Raw genomic sequence first — 13,665 nt, forward strand, 5'->3', positions numbered from 1 at the left:
CTGTATACAGAGCTTTATAAAAGCTATCTGCGGGATGCCTCAGGCCCCTGATAGTTTCGGTGGCTCCTACATGGTGATGTTGCACTTTGGTGGCAGACTGTGTCAAGTCATCACGTTGTGCCTTATTACAATAGAGAAGTCAGAGACGTCCTGTCACAGAATGTTGCAACCAATTGTAAATGTTCTAATGTTCCATCAGCTGTAGCAAACATCCTCTTTATTCTGATGTTTATCATTGGTTCAACATTAAGCAAACAGGGTTTGGATTTCCCTTTATTTCCCAATGCATATAAAAGAAAAGACAACTTCTTGCTTTGATTGAACACCCTGTGCCATTTCGGATATATCTGTGATCTCAATATCCATGATCTCCATTACTCAGTCACAGGTAAGGCTTTTTCATAAATGGATCTGAAAGACACGTTTAGAGTATTACACAATAAACAGTCTTTTTCTGTCTCTATGTTTATTTGAAGTGTATTTTTACTGTGGAAGGCACCTCAACAACATCAGAGATGGGTCTGTGGTTAATTGCGTTCACCATTTTTCTGTTGAAAGGTCAGTTTCTCCCTAATTGTGCGTACTGTACTTCTTAACGTGTACACACTTACTCACAATTTTACTGACATTTTACTGATAACAACTCTGCGATGTGTGCTTGTACGTTTTAACAAATGTGTGTGAGATTGATAAATCTTTTGTGTGTGTGTGTGCAGAGACATTTGTTTTGCTGTTCAGCCTGGCCTCATAGACTAGACGTAATATAATAAAAGTACGTCTGTGACACTCAAATTAGTATGATATGTTACCTTTGGTATGGTTACATAAGACAGAAGGTTATTAACTTCAAAAAACGAAAGGAAGGAGGGAGGTTGGTCGGGGAGGATGGGTAGACATGAACGTCTAGCAACCCAAAGGTCTAATTTTTCAATCAAATCACGGACAACTTTAGCATTTTAACGAAATAGCAACTTTGCAACTACTCACAGTAGTACTTAGCCTGTTAGATCAACCTTCCCCTAAAACTAACCCCTAACCCTAACTTTAACTGTAATTTTAACCCTAACCCCACATTTGCACAGAAAAGTGGAATTCGTAACATATTATACAAATTGAAATGCGTGATATATCATATATGAATTATAATTCGTAACATATCATACTAAATGAAGGCAGACAGATTTTATGTTTACTATGTTATGTCTATCCCTGAGTCCAGGTTTTGCTGTTCAGTGTTTGTTGATGGTGCGGTGTTCTCCAGGTGCTCTCTGCCAACAGTGGAGTCTGTGGACGCCCCAAAGCATTGTGGCTGTTGGTGGATCCTGCCTAATGGTCCCATGTAGATTCCAGATCCCTGCGGAGTTTGATGCTACCTTGAACAACTGCACACCCCATGGGCTTTGGAAAAAACATTCAGAATGGGGAAATATCGTTTTCCACTCAGCCCAAACGGATGCCAAGAACATCATCAAGGGAGTGATGTTAGGAAATCTGTTGAACAAGAACTGCACCACTATTTTCAACAGTTTCTCTGCAGGATATGATGACACATATATCTTTAGGCTGGAATGTGCTGAAACAAATCACCTCAAGTATAACTTTCTACCAGGTGTAAATATCAATTATACAGGTACTGAATTTTACCTTTCCTAAGAAATATAATGCCTTAGGAAAGTATTCAGACCCCTTCACTTTTGCCACATTTTGTCACATTACAGCCTTATTCTAAAATTGATTATATATATTTTTTCCCTCATCAATCTACATACAATACCCCATAATGACAAAGGATTTTAGAAATTCTGTATTTATACAAGTATTCAGATTGTTTGCTATGAGACTCGAATTTGAGCTCAGGTTCATCCTGTTTCCATTGGTCATCCTTGAGAAGTTTCTACAACTTAATTGGAGTCCACCTGTGGTAAAATCTATTGATTGGAAATTATTTTTTAAAGCACACACCTGTCTATATAAGGTCCCACAGTTGACAGTGCAGGTCAGAGCAAAAACCAAGCCTTGAGGTCGAATTAATTGTGTCGAGGCAAAGATCTGGGGAAGGGTACCGAAACATTTCTGGAGCATTAAAGGTCCCCAAGAACACAGTGGCCTTCATCATTCTTAAATGGAAGAAGTTTGGAACCACCAAGACTCTTCCTGTCACACCCTGATCTGTTTCACCTGTCTTTGTGCTTGTCTCCACCCCCCTCCAGGTGTCGCCCATCTTCCCCATTATCCCCTGTGTATTTATACCTATGTTCTCTGTTTGTCTGTTTCCGGTTCGTTTTGTTTGTGAAACATACCAGCATTTGTTTGCCTGCTCCTGTCTGTTTCTTGCACCTGTGTCTTAGTCTTCCTGGTTTTGACCCTTCTGCCTGCCCTGATCCTGAGCCTGCCTGCCGTTCTATGCCTTGCCCCACCTCACTGGATTATTGACCCTTGCCTGCCCTGACCCTGAGACTGCCTGCCGTTCTGGACCCTTTGCATCTACTCTGGATTACTGACCCTTGCCTGCCTTTGATCTGTCGTTTGCTTGTCCCTCTATTTAGAAATAAACTTTTGTTTCTTTGACACTGTCTGCCTCTGGGTCATACCTGAAACGTGATACTTCCTTAGTCAGGGAGGTGACCAAGAACTCGATAGTCACTCTGACAGAGCTCCAGAGTTCCTCTATGGAGATGGGAGAACCTTCCAGAAGGACAACAATCTCTGCAGTAAACCACCAATCAGGCCAGACGAAAGCCACTCCTCAGTAAAAGGCACATGACAGCCCGCTTGGAGTTTGCCAAGAGGCACCTAAAGACTCTCAGACCATGAGAAAGAATATTCTCTGGTCTGGTGAAACCAAGATTGAACTCTTTGGCCTGAATGCCAAGTGTCACGTCTGGAGGAAACCTGGCACCATTCCTGTGAAGCATGGTGGTGGCAGCATCATGCTGTGGGGATGTTTTTCAGCGACAGGGACTGGGAGACTAGTCAGGATCAAGGGAAAGTACAGAGAGATCCTTGATGAAAACCTGCTCCAGAGCGCTCAGGACCTCAGACTGGGGGCGAAGGTTCACCTTCCAGCAGGACAATGACCCTAAGCACACAGCCAAGACAACGCGGGAGTGGTTTTGAGGTAAGTCTCTGAATGTCCTTGAGAGGCCCAGCCAGAGCCCAGACTTGAACCCGATATAACATCCCTGGAGAAAGCTGAAAATAGCTGTGCAGCAACGTTCCCCATCCAACCTGACAGAGCTTGAGAGGATCTGCAGAGAAGAATGGGAGAATTTCCCCAAATACTGGTGTGCCAAGCTTGTAGCGTCATACCCAAGAAGACTCGAGGGTGTAATCTCTGCCAAAGGTGCTTCAACGAAGATCTGAGTAAAGGGTCTGAATACTCATGTAAATGTGATATTTAAGTTTTTAAAATTTGTAATAAATTTACTAGCATTTCTAAAAAACGTGTTTTTTCTTTGTCATTATGGGGTATTGTGTAGATTGATGAGGGGAAAAAACAATTGAATCAATTTTAGAATAAGGCTGTAAAATAACAAAATGTGGGGAAGTCAAGGGGTCTGAAAACTTTCCGAATGCACTGTATATGATTTCCAATTGAAGTATACCCTTAGGGCTAAACATTCTAACATAATGACTAGATTGAACTCTTATAAATCCTAACAGCAAATATAGGGCTCGATCCAGTCAGATGGAGCGTTAACGCGTGATGGCTGACATCCGCATAATGGATGTTTTGGTGGTGTTGGATATGTGACTGCGGAAAGAGCTGACGAATTGGTGAGTGGCTGCTCTTGTGTGTCACAAACCACTTCCTTCCTTATTATCCCTACCACTTTAGAAGTTCAAAACAGTAATAGAAAGTGTAGGCTCTATCGATGATAGAAATTATTACTCTCAAGTAATATCATTAAACTAAATGGGCTATAGCCAACAAAAGCCAACTGGCTACATTCTTCTTATTTATGTAAGGAGTCATCAATGAGGCAACATTTTCAGAACTGCCTACTTCTAATGTGTCTGCATGGGATTTGTCGAATTATAAAATCGGGTGGTCCAATTCAGTGTCCTGATAAGGTAACGCAAGGAGCCATTTGTGGATTTGAACTATTCCACCACAGAAATCACTAAAACAACCGTTTGGGGATGTCGGCTAAAGCGGATCTGATTGAATCGAGCCCCTAGAATCGAATACTCAACATGAAAAGTGATATTGTTCGCAAAGTTAGTTTCAACCTGGATGCCCCACCACGGCACGCCATTGAGCTATACTCAGGCCACGTTATTGATTCAATATCACCCTTTCTCCCACATATCGTCATCCACCCAGACACCCCACCCAAACCTCAACTGATCCCTATGGGCAACATCGTGGAGGGGAGTGGGCTAGACTGAGCTGCCCTGCCCCCGCCCCCTGCCCTACATTGCCGCCCTCCCTGACCTGGACCTCTAGGCTGGGTGGAAGTGTTGAGAGCCGGCTACAGGAGGGTATAGATGGGCTCATGACCATGACCTCCACCCTGACATTTACCGCCTCCCTCCCGCATCACGGGCTGATGGTCAAATGAGCCGCCTGCTACACACTGCAGCCAGGGCGCACCACCAAGACGACTCAGGGGAACCTGACCCTCAATGTTCTGTGTGAGAGACCACAACAACCATAATCATATGACCATACCGCCACCTTATGACCACAACCGTAAACAGTAGTGTAATCTCCTTATTCTGTGTTTAAACATATTTTGTGATATAACTGTTACGTGCTAAACAGTATTGAAGAGCACAGGGCTTAAAAAACGAACTGGTTAGACATGAATTAGCAGATAATAGGCAGTGATTTAGCTAATCATACCTGTGCAAGGATTCTTCCCTTCCTCATTCTGTACACTGTATGTGTATCTTCTCAATAGTGGTTTCGAGATCACGTTCTCAATACTATGGCAACTTTCCAGCTCACTAGTGAGACTTCAAAAATGACACTAATCATTTGTATTGTTTCCTGTTTTCTCTCATTCACTTCAATACGTTGTATTTCTATCATCCGTACGCTCGTTGACGCTCACATGACGAACGTTCCCCCTGTGGGAATTGGTGTTTAATGCCTCACAGGTAGTTGAATTAACTGTGTGGATGTTGTCTTCCAGATGCCCCTAAAAACACTGTAGCCCTGTCCAACCCAACAGGCCCTGTGCCTGAGGGTAGGGCAGTGACCCTGACCTGCCAGAGTGATGCCAACATACCGGCGGAGCGCTACTCCTGGTACAAAGACATCAGTGGGAAGGAGACCTGGAAGGCCAATGGGCAGACACTAGTCCTCCTGGTCAGCAAGGCAGACAGCGGGCTCTACCTCTGTGAGGCCCACAACCAGAACGGATCACAGAGGTCAAAGGCCATGCCCCTGGAGTTCGAAAGTAAGCCATTTTGTTCACTTTATGAATAGTGCACTACGTTTGACCTAATAGTGCACTATACGAAATAGAGTGCCATTTGATTGGCTGAAAAGTGCTGCTGTGGGTAACACTCAAGACAAATGGACAACAAATTCACTTAAAAAAAACATGTTCTATTCCGATTGTTTTCAGGCGACCAATCTTTCAAGATGTCCCCCTACATCATCTGTGGAGTGATGGTTTTGCTTTATGTTCTGACCGTCACCTTGGATGTGTATAAATATAAAAGGTATCATTGTTTACGTAGTCATGCCCATCGAGTTTAGGAATAGATTTATATAATAGATTTCTTGAAGGACTGTTCCAATCCTCTTTGTTCTAACCCAAGTCCCCCCCGCCCTTTTCCTTCCCTCATAAGTCTCTCCAGAAGACTGAAAGTAAGAGGAACATTTTCATTTCATAATATTCTGTTTAACCAACCTCAACCACTGAGCAATTTTAAGACATTGGCAGTAGATGACGCAGTTTGATACTCAGAGTTTGATGTGTTAAATTCCACGTCAAAACTTAAACAATTCTCAGTATGACTATTATACATGTTGCGCCTTTGACAACGTTTACTGGGGTTTTGTATAAAACATGTAACTCTAATACTCCTATTTTGTATTAAATGTTATATAGTATTGCTACCTCTGTTGGGTAATATGACTCCTCTGTTTACATAAAATGATTTATCCTCAATATTTGAGCAGATAAAGCTCTCCCTCTCAGGGAAAGCGGACAACACATACACCAACCTAAGGATCGTCAGCACCAGCTCTGATTATGACGAACTCCAGGTGACTATGAAGAAAAACCTCAAATATAAATTCAAAACAACAGAGTTTTTATGGTATTTAAGCTAACTGTTATGTATGAGGATTCATTTGAATAAGGTACAGTTAAAAATCATAAATGTATTCGCGTGTGTGTCCATACACAATGTTTTCCTCTGACAGATGACCAGGGCTGTCCCAGGTAAATCTAACTCTCATGAAAACCCCAATGGAATTGGCAGAGGAAGTGAAAGAGCTGCGCCCTGAAACAATATTGCAAAACAGCTCCAGATTGAACCTTTTCATTTGAGCTTTTGTATGGAAAATGATCATCTTGTATCTTTTGCTTCGGATCATACTGTATATTTTTTTGTCACAAAAGACATGATATTATATATTTTAACCTGGTGTTTTCTGAATGTCATCAACCTCTGCTAGTGTATTTCGCCTGAAAGAGTTCAACATGATCCAAAGGCGTCATGCACCTGATTTAAAAAAAGGGAGCTTTGATGGCCAAATTGCATATCTTTGGATTCATGCGTAATAGCTTCTGTATTTTCAGTGTACAAATGGATAAACTCAATGGGCATAATGCCTCTGTGTTGCCCCTGTGAGCTATGTATTTACATCTCAATGTGTAAGGCTGTATATCTGAATTAATGCAATGCTTTATGCACTGATAGTTGTATTTCCTAAAATAGTACTAAATTGTTCTTGAAGGATTTTGGTTTGAGGTTCAGCATCATCAGTGTATTGCTGTCGTCTTCGCTGTAGATGATGTTAAACCATGCAGGGGGTTGTGGGTTGTGTGGTAATCAGTCGAATAAATCTCTTAATGCCATTCTACCGTGTTTTCTCTCTTGAAATTCCACACATTCCATTGCCTCCATCAATGAACAGGAAAGAAAGTAGAGGAGTGGGTGGCCGGTCGGGGGGAAATGGCAAAAGAAGCAGGGCGTTATCTGACATCACTTTTTGACCCCCCCCCCGCTCAGGGCCCCCTGATTTCCCACCAGGAGGGAAGTGGCGGATCTTTGATGACATCATAGAGCACTCATCTCCTTTGTCTGCTCTGTGTGAGTCTCTTTGCGTTCATGTCCATCCATGAAACAACAACAGGCAGAATGCTAGCAGAGAGATCTGACAGTACTTGCTAGCTACAGAGAGTGTCGGGGGGGTTGTGTGTGGGGTGCAGTGTGGGGACATTTTTGGGGATTATTTTACTAAGGGAGGAGAACGATTTAAAATTCAGATAAAAATGAATCACCACTTAGCAACCGTTTCAAATACAGTATCAAACATGTCTGATTAATGGTCGTTTTGAATCATCTCTTTTAGCTGAGCCTCATTGCAACTCATATCATATCAGAGTTAAGGAGTGGGACAATTTTTTCCCCGGTGTGTGATTGCGTCACTAATTCAAAGCCAAGATTATTCCATAGAACAGCCTGGTAGGAGAACCCAACCAGTAAAACCTAACCAGTTTTAAGAACCCAACCAGTATAAAGACCCGAACCAATATAAAGACCCTAACCAGCAGAAAGAACCCAACCAGTATAAAGAATCCAACTGGTATAAAGAACCCAACCAGAACCCAACTAATGAACCCAACCAGTATAAAGAACCCAACCGGTATAAAGAATACAACTGGTATAAAAAAAACAACCAGAACCCAACTAATGAACCCAACCAGTATAAAGAACCAAAACAGTATAAAGAACGCAACCAGTGTAAAGAACCCAACCAGAACCCAACTAATGAACCCAACCAGTATAAAGAACCCAACCGGTATAAAGAATACAACTGGTATAAAAAACCCAACCAGAACCCAACTAATGAACCCAACCAGTATAAAGAACCAAAACAGTATAAAGAACCCAACCAGTGTAAAGAACCCAAACAGAACCCAACTAATGAACCCAACCAGTATAAAGAACCCAACCGGTATAAAGAATACAACTGGTATAAAAAAAACAATCAGAACCCAACTAATGAACCCAACCAGTATAAAGAACCAAAACTGTATAAAGAACCCAACCAGTGTAAAGAACCCAACCAGAACCCAACTAATGAACCCAACCAGTATAAAGAACCAAAACTGTATAAAGAACCCAACCAGTGTAAAGAACCCAAACAGAACCCAACTAATGAACCCAACCAGTATAAAGAATCCAACTGGTTTAAAGAACCCAAACAGAACCCAACTAATGATCCCAACCAGTATAAATAACCCATCCAGTACGAATCAAATAAAATAAAATCAAGTTTATTTATATAGCCCTTGGTACATCAGCTGATATCTCAAAGTGCTGTACAGAAACACAGCCTAAAACTCCAAACAGCAAGCAATGCAGGTGAAGAAGCCAACCAGTATAAAGAATCCAATAGGTATAAAGAACCCAACCAGTAAAAAGGACCCAACCAGTATAAAGAACCCAACCGGTATGATGGAAAACAAAGAAAAGAAAGTGAATAGCTGTGTTTTGGAAGGGAGGAGGGAGAGAGGAGAATTGCAGGGGCATTCTTCAATGAATGGAGAGGGTGACTCAGGTGACGTGTCATCGTACAGATTCTATAAAAGAGAACGTTTGGGTTTGTGAACTCATTTAGGGGGACGAACGATTGAGGCTGCTGACAGTTTATTTACAGCTTTTGGATTTTGGGGTGACAATGAAAAGTAAGTATTTCTGATATACTATTGACTGGGGATGTATGTGTGTGTGTTCGGTGGGGGTGCACATTTAATGTTTAGTTGTGCGATTATGACATATTTACATACATAAGTGCTCAAAATTGTTGGTACCCTCCACAAAAAACGAAGAATGCACTATTTTATCTGAAATAATTTGAAACTGACAAAAGTAATTGGCATCCACCATTATTTATTCCATACTTATTTATTTTTACATTTAAAATATATATTTTTTACCCCTTTTTCTCCCCAATTTCGTGGTATCCAATTGGTAGTTACAGTCTTGTCTCATCACTGCAACTCCCATACAGACTCGGGAGAGGCGAAGGTCAAGAGCCGTGCATTCTCCGAAACACAACCCAACCATGCCGCACTGCTTCTTGACACAATGCCCACTTAACCCGGAAGCCAACCGCACCAATGTGTCAGAGGACTTTTTAAAAATGTTTTTATTTCGCCTTTATTTAACCAGGTAGGCCAGTTGAGTACAAGCTCTCATAACTGCTGAGACCTGGCCTAGATAAAGCAAAGCAGTGCGACACAAACATAGAGTTGCACATGGAATAAACAAACGTACAGTCAATAACACAATAGAAAAGTCTATACACGGTGTGTGCAAATTACGTAAGATTAGGGAGGTAAGACAATAAATATATATATATATTTTTTGGTAAGAAAATAAATAGGCCATAGTGGCGAAACAATAAAAAAAATGCAATTAAACACTGGAGTGATAGATGTGCAGAATTTGAATGTGCAAGTAGAGGTACTGGGGTGCAACGGAGCAAAAACATAATATATATATGGGGATAGGTAGTTGGGTGGGCTATTTACAGATGGGCTATGTACAGGTGCAATGATCTGTAAGCTGCTCTGACAGCTGATGCTTAAAGTTAGTGAGTGAGATATGAGTCTCCAGCTTCAGTGATTTTTGCAATTTGTTCCAGTCATTGACAGCAGAGAACTGGAAGGAAAGGCGGCCAAAGGAGGAATTGGCTCTGGGGGTGAGCAGTGAAATATACCTGCTGGAGCGCGTGCTACAGGTGGGTGCTGCTATGGTGGCCAATGAACTGAGATAAGGTGGGGCTGTACCTAGAAAAGACTTATAGATGACCGGACAACAGTCCCTCCGATTTGACACAGTGAACTCTGTCTGAGAAGTAGTTGGTGAACCAGGCGAGGCAGTCATTTGAGAAACCAAGGCTGTTGAGTCTGCCGATAAGAATGCGGTGATTTACAGAGTCGAAAGCCTTGGCCAGGTCGATGAAGATGGCCGCACATTATTGTCTTTTATCGATGATGGTTATGATATCGTTTAGGACCTTGAGTGTGGCTGAGGTGCACCCATGACCAGCTCAGAAACCAGGTTGCATAGCGGAGAAGGTACAGTGGGATTCAAAATGGTCGGTGAACTGTTTGTTATTAACTTGGCTTTCGAAGACCTCAGAAGAGGGGTATGACAGCGGCAGCTTTCCAATCTTTGGAGATCTCAGACGATACGAAAGAGAGGTTGAACAGGCTAGTATTAGGGGTTGCAACAATTGTGGTGGATAATTTTAGAAAGAGAGGGTCCCGATTGTCTAGCCCAGCTGATTTGTAGGGGTCTAGAGTTTGCAGCTCTTTCAGACCAACAGCTATCTGGATTTGGGTGAAGGAGAAATGGGGGAGGCTTGATGTGGGGGGTGCAGAGCTGTTGACCGGGATAGGGGTAGCCAGCTGGAAAGCATGGCCAGCCGTAGAAAAATTATTGTTGAAATTCTCGATTATCTTGGATTTATTGGTGGTGACAGTGTTTCCTAGCCTCAGTGCAGTGGGCAGCTGGGAGGAGGTGCTCTTATTCCCCATGGACTTTACAGTGTCACAGAACTTTTTGGAATTAGTGCTACAGGATGCAAATATCTGTTTGAAAAAGCTAGCCTTAGCTTTCCTAACTGGCTGTGTATATTGATTCCTAACTTCCCTGAAAAGTTGCATATCGCGGGGGATATTCGATGCTATAATGCAGAACGCCACAGGATGTTTTTGTGCTGGTCAAGGGCAGTCAAGTCTGGGGTGAACCAAGGGTTATATCTGTTTTTAGTTCTACATTTTTTTGAATAGGGCATGCTTATTTAAGATTGTGAGGAAAGCACTTTTAAAGAATTACCAGGCATCCTCTACTGACGGAATGAGGTCAATATCTGTCCAGGAAACCCGGGCCAGGTCGATTAGAAAGGCCTGCTCGCTGAAGTGTTTTAGGGAGTGTTTGACAGTGATGAGGGATGACCGTTTGACCGCGGGCCCATTACGGATGCAGGCAATGAGGCAGTGATTGCTGAGATCCTGGTTGAAGACAGCGGCGGTGTATTTAGAGGGCAGGTTGGTCAGGATGATATCTATGAGGGTGCCCGTGTTTACGGATTTAGGGTTGTACCTGGTAGGTTCCATGATCATTTGTGTGAGATTGAGGGCATCTAGCTTAGATTGTAGAACGGCCGGGGTTTTCAGCATATCCCAGTTTAGGTCACCTAACAGTGCAAACTCTGAAGATAAATGGGGGGGGCAATTAAATCACATATGGTGTCCAGAGCACAGCTGGGGGCTGAGGGGGGTCTATAACAAACGGCAACAGTGAGAGGCTTATTTCTGGAAAGGTGGATTTTTAAAAGGAGAAGCTCGAATTGTTTGGGCACAGACCTGGATAGTATGACAGAACTCTGCAGTCTGTCGCTGCAGTAGATTGCAACTCCACCCCTTTTGGCAGTTCTATCTTGGCGGAAAATGTAGTTGATTTTTTGGTGGCCTTCCTAAACCAGGATTCAGACATGGCTAGGACATCAGGGTTGGCGGAGTGTGCTAAAGCAGTGAGAGAAAAAAAACTTAGGGAGGAGGCTTCTGATGTTAACATGCATGAAACCAAGGCTTTTACGTTTACAAAAGTCAACAAATGATAGCGCCTGGGGAATAGGAGTGGAACTGGGGGCTACAGGGCCTCGGTTGACCTCTCCATCACCAGAGGAACAGAGGAGTAGGATAAGGGTACGACTGAAGGCTATAAGGACTGGTTGTCTAGTGCGTTGGGGCCAGAGAATAAAAGGAGCAGATTTCTGGGCGTGGTAGAATAGATTCAAGACATAATGTACAGACAAGGGTATGGTAGGATGAGAGTACAGTGGAGGTAAACCTATGCATTGAGTGACGATGAGAGAGGTTTCGTCTCTGGAGGCATCTGTTAACCTAGGGGAGATCTCTGCATGTGTGTGGGGTGAGACAAAATAACTATCTAAGGAATTTTGAGCGTGACTGAGGGCTCTACAGTGAAATAAAACAATAACAACTAGCCAAGACAGCAGTAGACAAGGCATATTGCTTTATGCCTCTCTCTAATGTCAATCACAGGTGTTGATCAGGAGAGCTAAGAAAACAACGGGTAAATGGTGATGAAGGGGCAGAGCGGGTCAGTTAGGTACTTACAGGACCTGACCTGACAGGTAAACAAAATGAGGTACCGTTTTATTGAAACAGTCCAGGGGGCATCAGCTGTGTAGTCAAGTTACCATAGGGTCATAAGAGCAGCAATAGGTGAGTCAGGGTGCTGTTCGGTAATCACTACTACGCTAGGCGAGCAGGGGACACCGTACAACTGGTCTACCCTGTCAGTGTGCACTGTGACCGGCCCACCACAGGAGTCGCTAGTGCGCGATGGGACAAGGACATCCCTGCCGGCCAAACCCTCCCCTAACCCAGGTGACGCTGGGCAAATTGTGCACCGTCCCATGGTTCTCCAGGCCGCGGCCAGCTGCGACAGAGTCTGGACTCGAACCCAGAATCTCTAGGTTTATTCCATATTTAATAGAAATCAGACTTTTCTTTAGATTTTATATTCAACATATTATTATAAATAATAAAACAAATGAACATGGCATGGACAAAAATGATGGGACCCGTAACCTAATATTTTGATGCACAACCTTTAGAGGCAATCACTGCAATCAAATGTTTTCTTTAGTTCTCAATGAATCCCACTGTTCCTGAGCAAACTGCTCCAGCTGTCTCAGGTTTGATGGATGCCTTCTCCAGACTGCAAGTTTCAGCTCTTTCCATAGATGTTTGATAGGATTCAGATCAGGACTCATAGAAGGCCACTTCAGAATAGTCCAATGTTTTGTTCTTATTCATTCTTGGGTGCTTTTAGCTGTGTGTTTTAGGTCATTATCCTGTTGGAGGACCCATGACCTGCAACTGAGACAGAGCTTTCTGACACTGGGAAGTACATTTCCCTCCAGAATGCCTTGATAGTCTTGAGATTTCATTGTGCCCTGCACAGATTCAAGGCACCCTGTGCCAGGCACAGGGAAACAGCCCCAAAACAGAACCAAGCCTCCTCCATGTTTCACTGTAGGTATATTGTTATTTTCTTAGAAAGCTTAATTTTTTAGTCCGTGAACATAGAGCTGATTTAACTTGCCAAAAAGCTCCAGTTTTGACTCATCTGTCTGTAGGACATTCTCTCAGAAGGATTTTGTCTTTTTAATATGCATTTTAGCAAATTGCAGTCTGGCTTTTATTTTATTTACGGTGTTCTTTCAAAAGTGGAGTCATCCTGGGTCTTCTTCCATGGAGCCCACTTTCGCTCAAAACTTTGACAGATGGTGCGATCAGAAACTGACGTACCTTCACCTTGGCGTTCAGCGTGTATCTCTTTGGCAGTTATCCTTGGTTCTTTTTCTACCATTCTCACTCTCCTTCTGTTCAATCTGGGGTCCATTTTCGTCTTGCGGCCGTGCCCAGG

At 42.9% G+C, this 13,665-nt stretch overlaps 1 pseudogene; it reads left to right on the plus strand.

The window, feature by feature from the left end:
• The first annotated feature begins 215 nt into the window (after positions 1–215).
• LOC115128333 (sialoadhesin-like) lies at positions 216–7,043 on the plus strand (annotated as a pseudogene).
• The last annotated feature ends 6,622 nt before the right edge of the window (positions 7,044–13,665 follow it).

This window comes from Oncorhynchus nerka, linkage group LG4 (genome assembly GCF_034236695.1).
Source record: "Oncorhynchus nerka isolate Pitt River linkage group LG4, Oner_Uvic_2.0, whole genome shotgun sequence".
NCBI classification, from domain to species: domain Eukaryota; kingdom Metazoa; phylum Chordata; class Actinopteri; order Salmoniformes; family Salmonidae; genus Oncorhynchus; species Oncorhynchus nerka.